Source organism: Gordionus sp. m RMFG-2023, chromosome 1 (assembly GCF_954871325.1).
Source record: "Gordionus sp. m RMFG-2023 chromosome 1, tfGorSpeb1-WG-v2, whole genome shotgun sequence".
NCBI lineage: Eukaryota > Metazoa > Nematomorpha > Gordioida > Chordodea > Parachordodidae > Gordionus > Gordionus sp. m RMFG-2023.
This window is the reverse complement of record NC_088775.1, coordinates 76833620-76855148: the sequence shown is the minus strand read 5'-3', so window position 1 is coordinate 76855148 and position 21529 is coordinate 76833620. Positions and strand designations below refer to the sequence as shown.

Here is a 21529-nt window from a genome sequence, read left to right as displayed (position 1 = left end):
AAGCTCAACGTTGTTTGTATTATTGAATTCAACAACGTTTGTATCACTAAAAGAAAAATAATCATCATTTTCTTTATTAGATATTATATCTATTGGTGATACATCCTGAGCTTGATGGTATACTATTTGTGCTAGCTCTAATGCTTCGTTTAGTAATATCTTTTGAAAATATTTTTTTTATCATCAGATTCAATCCATAGATTCTTAAAATATGGATGTGATAATGATGCCAATTTTCCAAATCTTTTCTCCATAACATTTTGAACAGCTTTTAATAAAGGGAGACAATATTGTAAACTTGAATGTTCAAGTTTACCCAAGTCCCTTTTAATTACAAATAATATGGGCACTAATTCCCCATAAAATGTACTACTCTGCCCTTGTAGTTTGTCTAATGCAATTGCTACTGGGCCTAAAACTTTACAATATTCTTCCATATATACAATATCTATTTCTTTTAAAATAGGACAATCAATTGATTCAAATAATAATTTTAAATTTGATCTATAATACTATCATTCAAACTGTTCCACCTCGTTACGCATGGAACCTTTAGCTGATAACCACCTGTTATCTCCCTTATCTTTTCAGAAGATTTAGGCCTTCCACATGCATTCCATAATTTTGTACATTTCCCCATTACTCAATTATAAATCCTTCAAAGATTCTTTGAGCTCGATATTGATGAAATAATATCTTTAGTTGCTATTAAGGACAAAGTGTGGCAGGCACACCTGATGTGCCTGGGTAATATTATTTTGTTTATATCATCTAAAGATAAAGATTTTTAAAATATTTTAAAAAATTTGTACTAATCATCATTGATTTCATTAAACTTTAATAGATCATCCTCAAAATCATTGTCAAGAACATTTAATTTCACACCATATTCATTAAATGACTTGACAAAATTGGATGCATTATCTGTGACGGTAGCAATTAGTTTATCAGAAATTCCATACTCTCTATAGACTTCTTCCAATAACTCAGCAATTTTATCAAATGAATGGGTGCCGGGCATTCTTCTACATGCCAAGGCTCTTGATTGCCTTTCAAGGGGTCCTCGTGTTATCTTTAAAAATAATTTATTAAAAAAAATTAAATAAGATATTAATATTACCCAGTGAGCTGTTATTCCTATAAAACTACGGGTTTTTATAGACCACAAATCTGCCGTGGTGCATATATATGATTGAGCTTTTAAAGTACTTTTTACAGTATGTATATCATTTTTAAAAATTTCCTCTATTCTTCTCTGCAAAGACCTCCTCGTAAAAATTTTAAATGATCCAATGTTACTAAGAATATCTAGAGTATCATATCAATATATAAATTATCTAACCTTCCACCATTGTAACAAATTCAGGCTGTTCAACTAGGCTCAAAGGGTGTAAACCCTTGACAATAAATGCACATATCAATTTATCAATTTTATTTTGGGTAATTGTCGGTTTTATTTTATTAATTGCATTAAAGGATTCTGATATACTAGGTTGAATCATTTTTTTTATGATATTAGAATTTGCTGGTTTTTTTCTGTGCTGTTTTAAATATAGCTTGTATTCATTATATATGCCTAAATGGCATCTCTAATAAAAAAAATATATATACTAGTTTAGTTTTATTTTATTCATTATCTTTAATAAGTATTTATCATTACTCGTTTGTGAATTATGATATTTATGTATTTTTTAAATTAGTTTTATTTTCTAATATATTATTCTGTGTTTGTAATATCATATTTAGTTAATTTATCATTTTATAAATATCATTTGAATCTCTTTCAGATTTTTTTAAAATATATCTTGCAAAATCAGTACTACTTTATTATAATTATTTTATTAAGAGCCATTTAAAATTATCTAATGTTATATATCAATTGTTTCTTAAATATTTCCTATAATAAGAGAACTTTATGGTAGAATTTAACTTTATTAGTTACTTTTATTTATTTATAATATAAGTACAATTATATTACAGTATTTATTTACAAAATTTAATCAATTTAAAATGTATAAAAGAGAAATTGTTATGAGTAATATAAATGTACACCATTTTACATATTTTATATATATAAGTAATGATTTTGCAAGAAAATTATCTCATCTTATATATCAATTGTTGCTTATATATTTCCTATAATAAGAGAACTTGCTAAAATAATTATATAAAACAAATATATATCCAAAATTATTTTAATTTGATAATCAACATCTTCAATAAAAATCCTTTAAATAACAATTATCTAAGAGGGACTTAAGGAGGTATTATTATGTCAATAATTATATATAATAAAAAATATACCTACCTTAATGTGCTTAACAAAATTTGTTGAGGAATTATTAAGCTTTTTAAAATTTTTTAACATGGGCAAATTTGGCATTCAGCTTGAACCTTGTCCTTTTCCACTAGAATAACTTTAAAAAATTTTCCATCTAGAATTTTAAGATTCGGATTTGATTCAGGAGAACCTATTTCCTTTATTTCATCTTCACTAACTTCCTCATGATTGTTATTGTTAATCATTCTACAAATTAAAAAATATTACATCTAAAATATATATTCTTTACTTATCTAGTTTTGGTGTTGTTATTTTTAATCAATCTATCTTTGTGAACTGTAAAATTTCCAGCTAATTTTGGTTATCGATATATTTAAAATAAGCGGGAAAAAAATAAGGAAAATAATACATGATTCCACGAAGAAAATAAAGTTATATTCTGTGATATGTAAATGTTTTAAACATGAATATTAAAAAGAATCTGTATCTGTATCTTTTATCAAGAAAATGAAAAAGATACAAGATCCTTTTCAAAATAAAGGATCTTAGATACAGATACTAGTATCTTATTAAAAATGTCAAAAAGATACTGAGTAAAAGATACAAAAGGATCTTGTATCTTAGATACAAGTATTCGCGGTACTGCACAACTCTGCCTTTGACCTATGTAAAGATTATCTGGCAAACATTCAAAAGGATTTAAAATGTTTAGGATTCTTATTTTAATAAAAAAAACTTATAACCTAAGAGCTTTATCTGCATTAACTGTAATCAAGCAGAGATTGGAAAGACGTACAGAGCTATAATATTTTGACACTATGAACAGAGCTGGGAAATGATGCAGTCAAAAATAAGGATAAGCTACAAGATGAGAGAAAACTTTAAGGGATATTTTGGTTAATTTATGTGTGCAACTTTTGACAGGACTTATATTAAGTTATGGTATCAGCTACCCAGAGTTGGGCACTACCACGAATACTTGTATCTAAGATATAAGATCCTTTTGTATCTTGTACTCAGTATCTTTTTGACATTTTTAATAAGATATTAGTATCTGTATCTAAGATCCTTTATTTTGAAAAGAATCTTGTATCTTTTTCATTTTCTTGATAAAAGATACAGATACAGATTCTTTTTAATATTCATATTTAAAACATTTACATATCACAGAATATAACTTTATTTTCTTCGTGGAATCATGTATTATTTTCCTTATTTTTTTCCCGCTTATTTTAAATATATGATAACCAAAATTAGCTGGAAATTTTACAGTTCACAAAGATAGAAAGATTAAAAATAACAACACCAAAACTAGATAAGTAAAGAATATATATTTTATATGTAATATTTTTTAATTCGTAGAATGATTAACAATAACAATCATGAAGAAGTTAGTGAAGAAGATGAAATTATGGAAATAGGTTCTCCTGAATCAAATCCGAATCTTAAAATTCTAGATGGAAAATTTTTTAAAGTTATTCTAGTGGAAAAGTACAAGGTTCAAGCTGAATGCCAAATTTGCCCAAGTAAAAAAATTTTAAAAGGCTCAACAAATTCCTCAACAAATTTTGTTAAGCACATAAAGGTAGGTATATTTTTTTTATTACATATAATTATTGACATAATAATACCTCCTTAAGTCCCTCTTAGATAATTGTTATTTAAAGGATTTTGATTATCAAATTAAAATAATTTTGGATATATATTTGTTTTATATAATTATTTTAGCAAGTTCTCTTATTATAGGAAATATATAAGCAACAATTGATATATAAGATGAGATAATTTTCTTGCAAAATCATTACTTATATATACAAAATATGTAAAATGGTGTACATTTATATTACTCATAACAATTTTTCTTTTATACATTTTAAATTGATTAAATTTTGTAAATAAATACTGTATTATATAATTATTTTAGCAAGTTCTCTTATTATAGGAAATATATAAGCAACAATTGATATATACGATGAGATAAATTTCTTGCAAAATCATTACTTATATATATAAAATATGTAAAATGGTGTACATTTATATTACTCATAACAATTTTTCTTTTATACATTTTAAATTGATTAAATTTTGTAAATAAATACTGTAATATAATTGTACTTATATTATAAATAAATAAAAGTAACAAATAAAGTTAAATTCTACCATTAAGTTCTCTTATTATAGGAAATATTTAAACAATAATTGATATATAACAGATAATTTTAAATGGCTCTTAATAAAATAATTATAATAAAGTAGTAATGATTTTGCAAGATATATTTTAAAAAAATCTGAAAGAGATTCAAATGATATTTATAAAATGATAAATTAATAAATATGATATTACAAACACAGAATAAAATATTAGAAAATAAAACTAATTTAAAAAATACATAAATATCATAATTCACAAACAAGTAATGATAAATACTTATTAAAGATAATGAATAAAATAAAACTAAACTAGTATATATATTTTTTTTATTAGAGATGCCATTTAGGCATATATGCTGAATACAAGCTATATTTAAAACAGCACAGAAAAAAACCAGCAAATTCTAATATCATAAAAAAAATGATTCAACCTAGTATATCAGAATCCTTTAATACAATTAATAAAATAAAACCGACAATTACCCAAAATAAAATTGATATGTGCATTTATTGTCAAGGGTTTACACCCTTTGAGCCTAGTTGAACAGCCTGAATTTGTTACAATGATGGAAGGTTAGATAATTTATATATAGATAAATATTGATATGATACTCTAGATATTCTTAGTAACATTGGATCATTTAAAATTTTTTCGAGGAGGTCTTTGCAGAGAAGAATAGAGGAAATTTTTGTACATACTTTAAAAAGTACTTTAAAAGCTCAATCATATATATACACCACGGCAGATTTGTGGTCTACAAAAACCCGTAGTTTTATGGGAATAACAGCTCACTGGGTAATATTAATATCTTATTTAATTTTTTTAAATAAATTATTTCTAAAGATAACACGAGAAACCCTTGAAAGGCAATCAAGAGCCTTGGCATGTAGAAGAATGCCCGGCACCCATTCGTTTGATAAAATTGCTGAGTTATTGGAAGAAGTCTATAGAGAGTATGGAATTTCTGATAAACTAATTGCTACCGTCACAGATAATGCATCCAATTTTGTCAAGTCATTTAATGAATATGGTGTGAAATTAAATGTTCTTGACAATGATTTTGAGGATGATTGCCCATATTATTTGTAATTAAAAGGGACTTGGGTAAACTTGAACATTCAAGTTTACAATATTGTCTCCCTTTATTAATAGCTGTTCAAAATGCTATGGAGAAAAGATTTGGAAAATTTTTTTCTTATGATAATAAATATAATGAGGCCTTTTTGGCATCATTATCACATCCATATTTTAAGAATCTATGGATTGAATCTGATGATAAAAAAAAATATTTTCAAAAGATATTACTAAACGAAGCATTAGAGCTAGCACAAATAGTATACCATCAAGCTCAGGATGTATCACCAATAGATATAATATCTAATAAAGAAAATGATGATTACTTTTCTTTTAGTGATACAAACGTTGTTGAATTCAATAATTAGACCTGTGCGCCGCCGGCTCACGCCGGAACAGCCGCCGATTGAGATCAGCGGCGTGAGCCGGCTAGCCGCCGATTGAGATCAGCGGCGTGAGCCGGCTAGCCGCCGATTGAGATCAGCGGCGTGAGCCGGCTAGCCGCCGATTTTTCTTATGGCATCGGCGCGGCGTGTATAATATTTAGAATGTTGTTTAATTATATTTATATATTAAATTATTATTATTTAAATTTGAATATTAACATTAATATAATAAAACATGAATTGTATTCTATTGCTTTATATAGTGTTGTTAAAACGCCGCGAGTCGCGACCCCGACCCAAAGCTCGGGTCGTTTTATTCGACTCCGACTCAATGTTTGGGTCGTTTTTTTCGACTTCGACCCGAGTTCAAGCCGAAAAAAACGACTTCGACCCAAAATATGGGTCGTTTTTTCGACTCCGACCCAAGTCCAAGCCGAAAAAAACGACCTCGACCCAAAATATGGGTCGTTTTTTACGACTCCGACTCAAAATTTGGGTCGTATTTTTCGACTCAAACTTGAAGTTTGGGTCATATTTTTCGACTTAAACTTGAAGTTTGGGTCATATTTTTCGACTCAAACTTGAAGTTTGGGTCGTATTTTTCGACTCAAACTTGAAGTTTGGGTCGTATTTTTCGACTCCAACTCAAAGCTTGGGTCGTTTTTCTGACTCAGACTCAAACATCGGGTCGTTTTATTCAATCCGATCCAAAATATGGATCTTTCTTTTTAAAGACGACTTAAAGTTAGGGTTGCTTTTTTTCACCCCTAACCCAATATCTAGATCATTTTTTTCGACCAAAAGTTAAATAACATTTAGTATATATTAATATTATAGGCGGGAAAGTTACTTAAAGCTTCTTTAAATTATAATGCTCTGATTAACTATTCATCATAGTTATATTTTAAAATTTTTAAGTGATGTACCATAGAAAAGTGCCATTTGTCATGATAATTATTTTTGAACTTTTTTAAATGAAATAGATAAAAATATATATTGTAGACATGTTAAATCAAAATTTCAGTGATGATGTACCATAGATAAGTGGTAATTGTCATAATCGCTATTTTTGAACTTTTTTGAGTATTTTTAAAGCAAATTGCTAAAAATATATATTCTAAACATGTTAAATTAAAAATTCAGTGAGGATGTATCATAGATAGGTGACAATTGTCATAATCGCTATTTTTGAACTTTTAATTTTTTTAAAGGAAATAGCAAAAAATATATATTCTAACCATGTTAAATTAAAAATTCAGTGAGGATGTATCATAGATATGTGACAATTGTCATAATCGCTATTTTTGAACTTTTTCAAATTTTTTTAAAGGAAACATCTTAAAATATATATTCTAAACATGTTAAATTAAAAATTCAGTGAGGATGTATCATATATAGGTGACAATTGTCATAATCGCTATTTTTGAACTTTTTCAAATTTTTTTAAAGGAAATATCTAAAAATATATATTCTATACATGTTAAATTAAAAATTCAGTGAGGATGTATCATAGATAGGTAACAATTGTCATAATCGCTATTTTTGAACTTTTTCAAATTTTTTAAAGGAAATAGCTAAAAATATATATTCTAAACATGTTAAATTAAAATTTCAGTGAGGATGTATCATAGATAGGTGACAATTGTCATAATCGCTATTTTTAAACTTTTTCAAATTTTTTTAAAGGAAATATCTAAAAATATATATTCTAAACATGTTAAATTTAAAATTCAGTGAGGATGTATCATATATAGGTGACAATTGTCATAATCGCTATTTTTGAAATTTTTTTAAAGGAAATAGCTAAAAATATATATTCTAAACATGTTAAATTTAAAATTCAGTGAGGATGTATCATATATAGATGACAATTGTCATAATCGCTATTTTTGAACTTTTTAAAATTTTTTTAAAGGAAATATCTAAAAATATATATTCTAAACATGTTAAATTAAAAATTCAGTGAGGATGTATCATAGATAGGTGACTTTAACATGTTTAGAATATATATTTTTAGCTATCTCCTTTAAAAAAATTTGAAAAAGTTCAAAAATAGCGATTATGACAATTGTCACCTATCTATGATACATCCTCACTGAATTTTAAATTTAACATGTTTAGAATATATATTTTTAGATATTTCCTTTAAAAAAATTTGAAAAAGTTTAAAAATAGCGATTATGACAATTGTCACCTATCTATGATACATCCTCACTGAATTTTTAATTTAACATGTTTAGAATATATATTTTTAGATATTTCCTTTAAAAAAATTTCAAAAATAGCGATTATGACAATTGTCACCTATATATGATACATCCTCACTGAATTTTAAATTTAACATGTTTAGAATATATATTTTTAGATATTTCCTTTAAAAAAATTTGAAAAAGTTCAAAAATAGCGATTATAACAATTGTCACCTATATATGATACATCCTCACTGAATTTTTAATTTAACATGTTTAGAATATATATTTTTAGCTATTTGCTTTAAAAAAATTGAAAAAAGTTCAAAAATATTGATTATGACAATTGTCACCTATCTATGATACATCCTCACTGAATTTTTAATTTAACATGTTTAGAATATATATTTTTAGATATTTCCTTTAAAAAAATTTAAAAAAGTTCAAAAATAGCGATTATGACAATTGTCACCTATCTATGATACATCCTCACTGAATTTTTAATTTAACATGTTTAGAATATATATTTTTAGATATTTCCTTTAAAAAAATTTCAAAAATAGCGATTATGACAATTGTCACCTATATATGATACATCCTCACTGAATTTTAAATTTAACATGTTTAGAATATATATTTTTAGATATTTCCTTTAAAAAAATTTGAAAAAGTTCAAAATAGCGATTATGACAATTGTCACCTATATATGATACATCCTCACTGAATTTTTAATTTAACATGTTTAGAATATATATTTTTAGCTATTTGCTTTAAAAAAATTGAAAAAAGTTCAAAAATATTGATTATGACAATTGTCACCTATCTATGATACATCCTCACTGAATTTTTAATTTAACATGTTTAGAATATATATTTTTAGATATTTCCTTTAAAAAAATTTAAAAAAGTTCAAAAATAGCGATTATGACAATTGTCACCTATCTATGATACATCCTCACTGAATTTTTAATTTAACATGTTTAGAATATATATTTTTAGATATTTCCTTTAAAAAAATTTGAAAAAGTTAAAAAATAGCGATTATGACCATTGTCACCTATATATGATACATCCTCACTGAATTTTTAATTTAACATGTTTAGAATATATATTTTTAGCTATTTCCTTTAAAAAAATTTCAAAAATAGCGATTATGACAATTGTCACCTATATATGATACATCCTCACTGAATTTTAAATTTAACATGTTTAGAATATATATTTTTAGATATTTCCTTTAAAAAAATTTGAAAAAGTTCAAAAATAGCGATTATGACAATTGTCACCTATATATGATACATCCTCACTGAATTTTTAATTTAACATGTTTAGAATATATATTTTTAGCTATTTCCTTTAAAAAAATTTGAAAAAGTTCAAAAATAGCGTATATGACAATTGTCACCTATCTATGATACATCCTCACTGAATTTTTAATTTAACATGTTTAGAATATATATTTTTAGATATTTCCTTTAAAAAAATTTGAAAAAGTTAAAAAATAGCAATTATGACAATTGTCACCTATCTATGATAAATCCTCACTGAATTTTTAATTTAACATGTTTAGAATATATATTTTTAGCAATTTGCTTTAAAAAAACTCAAAAAAGTTCAAAAATAGCGATTATGACAATTACCACTTATCTATGGTACATCATCACTGAAATTTTGATTTAACATGTCTACAATATATATTTTTATCTATTTCAATTTAAAAAAGTTCAAAAATAATTATCATGACAAATGGCACTTTTCTATGGTACATCACTTAAAAATTTTAAAATATAACTATGATGAATAGTTAATCAGAGCATTATAATTTAAAGAAGCTTTAAGTAACCTTCCCGCCTATAATATTAATATATACTAAATGTTATTTGACTTTTGGTCGAAAAAAATGATCTAGATAATTGGGTTAGGGGTGAAAAAAAGCAACCCTAACTTTAAGTCGTCTTTAAAAAAAAGATCCATATTTTGGGTCGGATTGAATAAAACGACCCGATGTTTGAGTCTGAGTCAGAAAAACGACCCAAACTTTGAGTTGGAGTCGAAAAATACGACCCAAACTTCAAGTTTGAGTCAAAAAATACGACCCAAACTTGAAGTTTTAGTCGAAAAATACGACCCAAACTTCAAGTTTGAGTCGAAAAATATGACCCAAACTTCAAGTTTAAGTCGAAAAATACGACCCAAATTTCAAGTTTGAGTCGAAAAATACGACCCAAATTTTGAGTCGGAGTCGTAAAAAACGACCCATATTTTGGGTCGAGGTCGTTTTTTTCGGCTTGGACTTGGGTCGGAGTCGAAAAAAACGACCCATATTTTGGGTCGAAGTCGTTTTTTTCGGCTTGAACTCTGGTCGAAGTCGTAAAAAACGACCAAAACTTTGAGTTGGAGTCGAAAAAACGACCCAAAATTTGGGTGAGCTCTGTTCGAGCCGACTCGGCTAAGCCGATTAACAACACTAGCTTTATATAATAAAATAGTGTATATTATTTACATTCATTCATACACCATATTCATTTCGGCTATATTAATTATTATTATGGATTTGCGTGTTTTAAACCACCCTATATACAATTATGAAATAACAACTCTCTCTACTAATCAAAAATCAAGATGTGTGGAAGTACTTTGGAAATCTTATTTTGAAGAATGAGAATAAGGAAAGCACGATAGCCTGATTATATTTATTGTGAACCTTGTTTAAAATTGGGGAAAAAAGATGAGGAAGATTCGGATAAAAATAATCCATTTTCACAGTAATTTATTTTAATTTTAGACTTATATTTATATATAATTTATATTTTAGTTATGATATCAAATGTTATAGCAAAAATATAAGTACGAGTAACCTTTCTCGTCACTTAATTAATGTGCATAAAATATCAGAAAAAACTAATAATAATAAATCCATTCAAATTCTAAAAATGTTTCTAAAGCCAACGCCAACATGTAGCAAAAATATAAAAGATAAAAAATGGCACTGTTAGTATTAATGTTTATTAATATTCGTTTTAGATTTTTAACTGGTTTGTTAAATTAATTTTATTAAGCTCTATTTGTTCAAAACAACTAAATTTTTTAGTTTGTTTTGTCAGCTCTTATTTTGAGAACTTTTTAATGTACAAACTTAATAAATAATTTATTAAAATAATTATGTAAAACTTTAAAACAACTAAATTTTTAGTTTGTTTATTGTCAGCTCTATTTTGAGATCTTTTTAATGTATAAACTTAATATATAATTATGTAAAACTTTAAAACAACTAAATTTTTAGTTTGTTTATTGTCAGCTCTATTTTGAGATCCTTTTAATGCATAATTTAAATTTATTAAAATAATTATGTAAAACTTTAAAACAACTAAATTTTTAGTTTGTTTATTGTCAGCTCTACTTTGAGATCCTTTTAATGTATAAACTAATATATAATTTAAATTTATTAAAATAATTATGTATAACTTTAAAACAACTAAATTTTTAGTTTGTTTATTGTCAGCTCTATTTAGAGAACTTTTTAATGTACTTAATATATAATTTATTAAAATAATTATGTAAAACTTTAAAACAACTAATTTTTTAATTTGTTAATTGTCAGCTCTATTTGAGATCCTTTTAATGCATAAACTTAATGTATAATTTAAATTTATTAAAATAATTATGTAAAACTTTAAAACAACTAAATTTTTAGTTTGTTTATTGTCAGCTCTATTTTGAGATCTTTTTAATGAATAAACTAAAAATATATTTTATTAAATTATGTAAGACTTTATTTATTTTTTTTTTTTTTTAAGATTGGTCTAAACAGAAACACTTTATTATTTATTAAATTCGTGATGTATAAAACATGATGAAATAAAATAAAAATATTATATAAAAACCGTGGTGGGACTACAAGTTCCCAAAAAACAAAGATAATTATATTTTAAAATTATGATTTGTAGGTTTTGTTTTAAGAAATAAAATTCTTTAGTTTCTGATGTAAGGGCTCTTATCTTATCCCCTATATTTTTTAAAAACTTTAAAGTTCCACTTGGCATATGTCCAAGGGAAGAGATAACAATCGGTGTAAAAATATAATTTGTGAATTTGGAATATTTCATTGTTTTTTTTTCTCGGCTATATCAACCGGATTAGAATTTAAATTTTTTGGGAAAGAAGATACGCATGTGAAGTCCCAAATTAAGGATTTCCCTAAAGACCAAGGCACGGAAGTTAAGCCATCAGGTCTTAGGCCATCATCTAACGATAAATTTGTAGGCTCCAGGATGTTTGGTATTCGGGCCCTGGTAAGAGAACGGCTAATAGCTAATTAATTGCTGCATGCCTTGCATGCCTGCCTTGACTATATATACAATTTAGACCATGTCTCCCTTTGGAGTCAACTAATGTTTTACATTTGATGCATGTATGTGGTTGAACAATGTTACATCCAAGTCGATGGCCTATGGCAACTCTTAATTGTTCATCTGATAAGAGGTTACCTAGGTTACGACTTGGTAATGCTTCCAACCATTCATAACCACTAGTACAGTCAGCATTCTGTAATAGTTGAATATACTCCAAAGGGGGGTTTGATGAGATTATTTTAAAAAAATTTTTAATTAAAGGTTCGAAAATAAATTGGTGTGTTAAGATCGTGGGTAAGACAGCTTCAGGTGGAGCTAAAGATACCCAGGTTGTCAAGGCTGAGTTTAAAAGGTTATCTTTAGGAGAGATAAAAGAAGATATCATGGCGTTATTCATCAAACGCGATGCCAAAAATGAGGAAAGAGATAGAAGGTTTAAAGGATATAAATCTAAACCACCCATTTTCGAGGGTAATTGTGAGAAACCCCAATTAAAATCTTCCAATTTAATATTTAAAATATTTTCTAATAAGCTTCTAAAAAATTCATGAACACGATTAATAATTTCATTATTTAAAAAAAAGGAAGAAGATCTAAAAATATGTACAATCTTTGGTAAAAATAAATATTTTTTTAAAAGAAAAAAGCTCTGGTGTGAAGGAATTTCGTTTAAAATAGTTTCAAGACCTGATAAGCCTTCGAAAAATTTTTCCACGAACACCTCACAGTTGGAAAAACTGCTTAAAGGTGAACCTAGAAGATTAATTTCACTTTTTTTGATGATTTTAAACCCTTGGACTTTGAGAGTATTTGAATTTAAAAAGCATATTTCCGATTTAGCTTTATTTAAAGTAAGGCCTATGTTTAGAGAATTCTTCTCTATATAATCTATCGCTGCAAGAATATTTTTAGAAGGTCCGCAAATGGTACCATCATCTAGATACCATATGTTTAAATCTAAATTAAAAGAGGATTTTAGACAATGAACTAGGTTATGTATACCTAAACTAAAGATCAGAGGGCCCAAAGGGTCTCCTTGTTGAATACCTTCGTCAGAAGGAATTGTATATTCCCCGAATTTGAGAGGGGTTCTACAGCCATAAGACTGTTCAATAAATCTTGCATAAACTGGGAATTTTTCATAAAAAATGTTCAAAAATGTTTTTCTGGATAAAGAATTAAAAGCATTTTTAAAATCAAGCTTACAGACTACGGCGTCTGGAGGAGGATCTTCGATATATATGCGAAGAGAGTGAGCGGCTATTTCGCATCCCCCTTTGGTACCAAAGCCTAGTTGATATGTTTGGAACATTTTTGAAGCATCAGGTTTGATGCGCTCAACAATTATCTTAGCTAAAAGTCTCCTAAAAAAAGACCCTATCGCAATTGGCCGAACTCCACCATCAGGCTTAGAAAAAGCAATTAATCTTGCGCCAAAAATAATTTGGTGAATTTGACTAGGTAAATCATTGTTCAATATATTTTCACTAAGTATTATCATTGAATTTACAAATGAATCTTGATAAGGATTTTTAGGGTTAATTAAAAATTGGAAATAAGAGGGGCGAAAACCGTCAATTCCCCCTGCAGAGTTTTTATTAAAAGATAAAACTGTTTTAATTAATTCTTCCTTACCTATTTCGATTAAATTAGATTTTATAGGGATGGGAAGATCTTCAGGAAAAGCCTGAGGGTGCAATTCTTTTAATAAAGTAAAAGTATGTTCATCAAATGGAGCCAATTTATCATTAGATGAAGCTAATTTAAGAGCTCCACATACGTCCCCTTGGTCTATTTTTTTTGATATAATTTTACATTTATGGGGAAAATCAGGTGTAGCCCTTACATCAGGAACGTAATTTTCCATTTCTAAATCATAAAAATGGTCTATTTTATATTTTATACTCTCATGCAAAATAGTTTTTTTATTTTTATCTGTAGGTTTAATTAAGACTTTAAAAGGAAAGGTTAAAAGATTCTCCCAAGCTTTAAGGGAATTTAAATTTGAATTAACTTCCATAATAAGTGTTGTTAAAAAATTAGAAATTAAAGACCTTGATTTAAGGGGTAGGTGGATTAAGGTTGGTGGTTTTTCCCACTTTAAAAAATTATCATAAAAATCAGGATAAAAATTTTGAATTACAATGGGGGTTGATTCAATTTTGTTGTACAAAATTTCATTTGAAGGGGGTTTACCAGAGTTTATACATGGTTTTGACCTGGGCCCATGTTTATAAAAACAAATAGCTTGGGTCAAGGTTATATTTCTATGGCAGGCATTACAAATGCTTGACATACCCATTTTAGAAGAATAAAAATAAAAAAAAGGAGAAGAGGGTAGGGGGTATGTATGAATGAATAACTTTTCTAAAATATTATTTAAAAAAAAAATAATTAAAAAAAAAAATAAATAAATAAAAGTTATAAAATTAAATTGAAAATTTAAATTTTGTTGTATTAAGAATAATTGAGTAATGTTTAAATAAAAATTTATATTTTAAAAAATAAAATACAAACTAACTTAAAATCTATATTTTTGAAAAATATATATTAAAATTTGAGGTTTAGATGATTGTGGAATTTTGGAATGTTTAAAAATATTTTTAAAAACAAGTAGATAAATTAACTTAAAACTATATATGATTGAGATAAGTATTTTCATCATTGATTGAATCAAAGACATCTTGGTGGTATGTTAGTGTTGAGCAAGCCACAATGTTCTTGTATTAATGATTGTTGTGCAGGAATATCATTGATTGAATCAAAGAAATCTTGGTGGTAAGTTGAAGCCACAATAAAGTTCTTGTATTATGATTGTTGTGCAGCAATATCTATTTAAAACTATATTTGATTGAGATAAGTAATTTCATCGTTGATTGAATCAAAGAAATCTTGGTGGTAAGTTACTGTTGAGCAAGTCACTATAATGTTATAATATTAATGATTGTTGTGCAGCGATATATAAAATGGCGTGTAAGGGTTAGGTTAATATGTTTAAAGTCAAAGGGATTGCCAGATATTGGGAAGGATTAAAATACTAAAATACCAATGTCATTTAACAAGGTAGGAAGGAATTTTGGTTGAGATATGTTATTGTTGCATATATTCAAGAGAAAAATCGCTTTTTTTATTGATATTCGAATGCGTACTACTTTTTATTTAAATAATATAATATATCTTGTTTCTACGCTATTTCGTATTTATTACTTTATCATGTTTTAAAAGAGTGCTAATTTTTGAAAAATAGTATGCTAATCCATTTTGAAAAATTTGAACTTCTTTTACAAAAAAGGGTGCAGCAGCACGTAAATATAACAAATTGAAAGTTCAAAACAAAATCAAATTATTTATTTGTTTCTCTTTTTTAAATATCTTTTTTCTAATAGGGCGAAATTATGTTTTGATGTGCTACTTAGATTTATTGCCATTTGATTCTATAAGCAATAATGGGATGACAGATTTTCTAAAGGTTTAAAATTTTAATAAAATGATTATTAAAAAATAAATTGCCTAAAAAAATAGAAATATAAAATAATTGATTCCTCAACAGAATTGCCTAATAGGACAACTATTAGTCGGGAAGCACTTGATGATGTTTATTGTTCTATAAAGGGACATGTTTTAAACCTGATTGATGCTGGTCCAAAATTCTGTTCCATTACTTTCGATTTATGGACCGATCATTTCAAGCGGCGAAATTATATTACATTTAGTCTTCATTTAGATGAAAATTTTGATTTAAAATATTTTACCCTGGCAACCCGAAATGTGACTCAAAAGCATACTGGGGAAACCATATTATCGGAGATTGATGGTATCGAAGAGGAGTTTCATTTAAAAGCTAAAATAATACAAATGGTAACTGATGCAGGGGCAAATGTCAAAAGAAGCGTCAGATTGGGGGATTATGAGCATCATTTATGCTTAGGCCATGGACTACATAATTTGGTTACAGTTGATGGCATAAAAAAAGTTGCCAGAATTGATAATCTCCTTAAAAAAAATAGAGAAATTATTTCAGCCCTCAGATATCGAGTAGCTGATTTGGAATGTGAAATTAAAGATGAGCATCGTAAATGTATCCAGTCAATTTATGAGACTTGGATATTGATGATTCTGATCCATACATTGATGACCATTTTGATAACGAAGCGGATAATAGAAATGTCATTACACCAACCAATCTATATAATACAAAAACGTTAAAATTAAATTGCCCTACCCGCTGGCACAGCATATTAATTATGCTAGAAAGTGTTCGTAGCGTGAACAAAAATCCTATTAATAATGTTTTGAATAAAATAGGAAACATGTTTAAAACTTTTTAATAATGAATAGGATATGATTGACGAGCTTAATGCCGTATTAATTCCATTCCGAGAGTCGGTGGAATTTCTTTCCTCCCAAAAGGGATCGACTATAAATCTAGGGTTATTATTTCGCAGTGAAATAGAAACCCACATACAGATCAATATATCTAATTCCTCAGATATTATTTGTTTAAAAGAAAATATGCAAAAAAAGCTTGACCATAGGTTTCCCATTACTGAACTTCAAGTTATTTTATATTTTTATTAATAAAATTATATTTTGAACATTAGATATTAACGACTCTCCTTGATCCCAGATTTCAAAATCTGAAAATTGTGTCAGAATATTTACAAATTCTACTACATCATTGCAATTTTTAACAAGACATTTAAAACTTTTAGAAAATGATAAAAATGCACAAAGTGAAATCCAAGTTGAAGATAATGGGGAGACTTCCAGTTCTTATATCGCCAAAATAGCTCGTAAACATTCCATTCCAGGCAGTGATTATAACAATATAAGTAATTTAGAACAAGAATGCCATATTTTGCTAAGCCAAAATAATATCCCAGAAAAGGATGCATTAACCTTTTGGAAGAAAAAGCAACTGGAACTTCCTAGGCTTGCTAATTTAGCTAGGAAGGTTCTTTGTACACCTGCAACCAGTACACCCAGCGAAATAATTTTTTCCATTGCTGGATTAATACTCAATGCAAAAAGGACTTCTTTATGTCCCACCAATCTTGATAAAATTCTATTTATTCAAGATAATTATAATTTAGCTAAATCTGAATTCTGATTTATTATATTTCTTACTTAATATTTTGTTTGCATTCCAAATATATATTTGTTATAATAAAAATCAATAGAATATTACTAATATGTGTTGTTTATGTGACTCTGATCTGAGTGAAAATGCAATTCCTTAGTCTATTTCTGAGAATGAGAAAATACATGAATTTAAATTGAAGTGAGACAGGAAATAATTTAAGAAATAAACTATGTTAACAATGTGTTAGAAAAGAGCGCCAAATTATAAAAAAATGTAATACATTGATTTATAAATTAAATTTATTAAAAAAATTTTTTTAAATAAATATCGCGCCGCCGCCGACAAGCGCGCCGCCGAACGCTGATAAAAATTTTTAAAAAAACCGCCGCCGTCAATTGAGACATCGGCGCACAGGTCTATCAATAATACAAACAACGTTGAGCTTGAGTTTTAAATTATATTAAAAACCGTCGAAAAACACTCGAAATGCTTAAATTTTATCCTTTAATTAAGGAAATTTTTTAAAAATATAATACTGCCATACCCTCATCAGCTCCTGTTGAGAGATGTTAAATACGCCAAAACGATAAAGACTTAATGATAAATTATTTGAAAAATTGATTATTTTAAAAAATAATTTGATTTAATTTTTTTATTTATTTGCAAATTTTCAACTCCCATTAAATATACTACTCTCCCTTCCATGTTTATTATTAATGGGCTAAAACTAATATTAAAATGCCTATTATTATATTATAATAATTAACACATTAATAAATATTTTATTAATTATTGTAAATATTTATTCTTATATGCGTATGTTATGTTTTTCACAAATAAATAATAAAAACTATTTATAAACTATTCTAATTTAATTGGTAATGAAAATTTAAAAGTATATTGTATTTAAGATACTCTAGTTTTGCAAAAGATACAAGTATCTTTTATCTTTTTGATATTTTGAAAAAGATACTAGTATCTGTATCTAAGATTCATTTTTTTATAAAGAATCTGTATCTAGATTCTTTTTCCGGAGGACCTGCCCAACTCTGGTCAATGGTTATAATGTTTTTAGAAGATATAAGGTAGAAATATTTGATAAATAAAATTGATACAAAGGAAAGAACACTTATAAAAATGCAATTCATTGCTTTTTAAAATATATTACATAATATCAAATGAAGATATATTATATTTCTATTAATTGACAATTTTATGATATGTTAATAAATATATCATGATTTCGTTTATCCTTAATATTCAAATATTATTGTAATAATTTATTTCAGAATTTTTTAAAGAAATACAAGCTGGTGGGTCAAGTTTATATTAATAGAAACCTGGAAGGTTTTAATGTAGTATATAAATATTTTTACCAACAAGTTTTTATTTTTATTTTAACCTTTATGCCTCCTGAGGGTGTTGTAACAGAAAACTTTGTAGACTTTTTACTTTGACATGTTGGAGTGTAGAAGGTTAAAAATAGTGGCGATTTCTAATTAAAAGTAGAATTTTGCATAAATTATGACTTAAAATTTTATATATGTTAAAGATTAATTTAACAGCTCTAACAAAAAATCTTAAAAAACAATTTTATTAAACTTACATTTGGTAATATTTTATTAAAATCAAAGTATTTGGTTTTATCCTTGGGTAATAAATCTAGACTTTAAAATTTTTTTTATTATAAATAAAGACTGAATTTTACATTGTTGGTAAGGATATTTGTTGAATATGGCTAGATATATTAAAATTTAAAAATCTATCATCACATATATGTGGAGTTCGCCCATATATACAAAAATTCATAACAATTGGAATATCTAGGATAATTTCTTTGGCATGACCATTCATTTCAATCGGTAAATTTTTTAAACTAAACATTTTGAAAAATAATTTCATGTTTTTATGCTATAACCTCACATGGAAAGGTTATAATATAAATAAAATATTTGTATTCATTCAATGTCACGCCCAAAATTGAAACACAAAAATATAGCAATAAAAGCGGAAAACTCAACCCTCCGATACCCATATATAAATTTTATAAAAAATATTTATAAATTTATTTGAATATGGATGTATGTTAATTAAATTATATATAGTGTTTGCTAAAATATACGATTGATACTAGATACCTTTCAAAGTGCGAAATCTGTATTGATAAAGCACATCATAAGTAGGAGATTAATTTTGACAGAATTTCATTTAATATATTTTCTATTAGTATATTAATTTTTTAAAAGTTGAAGACAATTATTTAGAATTTTATATTAAATCCTTATTAATTGTCCCTTAAATTGTCTACCTTTTCAACGTTACTTTATAACAAAACAAAGAATTGTATAATATTTTCTATACTTTTTTCAAAGCCCTATAAATGATTATTTTACTCACAAAAAATTAATTATAAATTTGGAATATGAATTATTTAGATTTAAACAAGAATTCCTATAAAATTATCAAATTGATGGAAACACACAGAGGGCAGGGATTGTAATAAATATAAGAGTTTTTAGAATAACAAATTTATTTTATTTTTTAATTCTATAGAATGTAAATATATATCACAATTGAATATATATATTCCGATAACAGCATCATAATATTTAATGTATAAAATTCTTAACACCAGCCATCATTCTAGAACTTTACTCCATTTTCGAAATCCTTATGACATGGATAATTCTTGGATATTCCTTACCATGTTCGATAGCTAATCACTACAATTACAATGAGTAATTTATCAATATAAAATAGAAGTATGTAGCTTAAAAATATAAATTAGAATGATCAAGTAAAAAATAGCGAGGTCATTTGATTTAAATGTACCCTTTAAGTTAAATAAATGAATATATGAAATGCTTACCTACAAATGGCATAAAATTATTCCTGATATTGCAACATGAATTAACCTAACTAGTATACGTATTGAACCGGTCTATTTATGTTTTTGGTATTTTAAAAATATTGTTTTCGCTAAATTTATTTCGTGTTTAATGGAACTATAAGTAAGGTGCCTCTTTGAAAAACTTATGGTTATAATAAAAACCAACTATATATCTACAAAAACTTAAATAAATATAAAATAAAATATAAAAAATATCAGGTTAAAAAAAATATTTAAGCAAACATTAATATTAAGAAAAAACCGGTCAAGACTGTGGCTAAAAAAAATTGATCCGTCTATTCGTCCAGTCCGATCCCAATCTAAGACTGATAGGACCAGGCCATTCACTTTAACTATTTTTAATCGTTGATCAGTCTATATTAATATAGTTAAATGAAATCTATAATAATTATATATATGGATTTAAAAAGTCGGATATGAGGGCGGTCAAAATCAGGATTGATATCATACTAATATTGTTGTGAGTACATGAATAATATGATTAATGTGAATATTATGGAAATTATATCAAATTTGATTATGTAAGCGTTTTATATATTTTTTTTATTATGCAAATAATATGATATGGATAATATTATATGTTAAAAGTTCTGATTAAATATATTAGAGGCGATATAAATTTTAATTTTTATAGAAAATTATTATTTTTTTGAGTTTAAGATTATTAATTTTTTTCGTGTACGTTTATCACAATTTTTTTAAATACTTTTATTTCATTTATCTCTAAATGGGCAGGTCTAGATCTTAGGGGTAAAAATAATTTTAACATTTGGTTATATATTAATTCAGTATACATATCATATTATAATATTTTGATTGCAATGCAACTTTACTTATTAAAGTATCCTAAAACAGATAAAAAAAAAAGATAGAAAGAATGAAAACAGTTCTTAGCATTCTCAGCTTCTTCTAAAATAATTTTCAAATTTCGCTTTTACAAATATATTTAATATTTATAATCTATTTTTTTTTAATTTATGCGATCATATCATAGTAAGGGGTCTCATTATTATGTTAAAAAATTGTACCGCCCCTTTAACCCATGACCTAGACTCGTATCGATAATAAAACCCAACAAGAGCATCGAATAATTAAACTCGA

At 26.3% G+C, this 21529-nt stretch overlaps 1 protein-coding gene across 1 annotated transcript in view; it reads right to left on the bottom strand.

Moving 5' to 3' along the window:
- Positions 1-19302, bottom strand: part of LOC135931901 (uncharacterized) — a 39732-nt gene extending 20430 nt beyond the window's left edge. The window contains exons 1-3 of the mRNA XM_065469215.1: positions 19226-19302; positions 19124-19184; positions 18920-19012 (exon numbers count right to left, since the gene is read on the bottom strand). The gene's annotated coding sequence lies outside the window, so the exon portion shown is untranslated. The remainder of the gene's footprint in view (positions 1-18919; positions 19013-19123; positions 19185-19225) is intronic.
- Positions 19303-21529: the final 2227 nt, after the last annotated feature.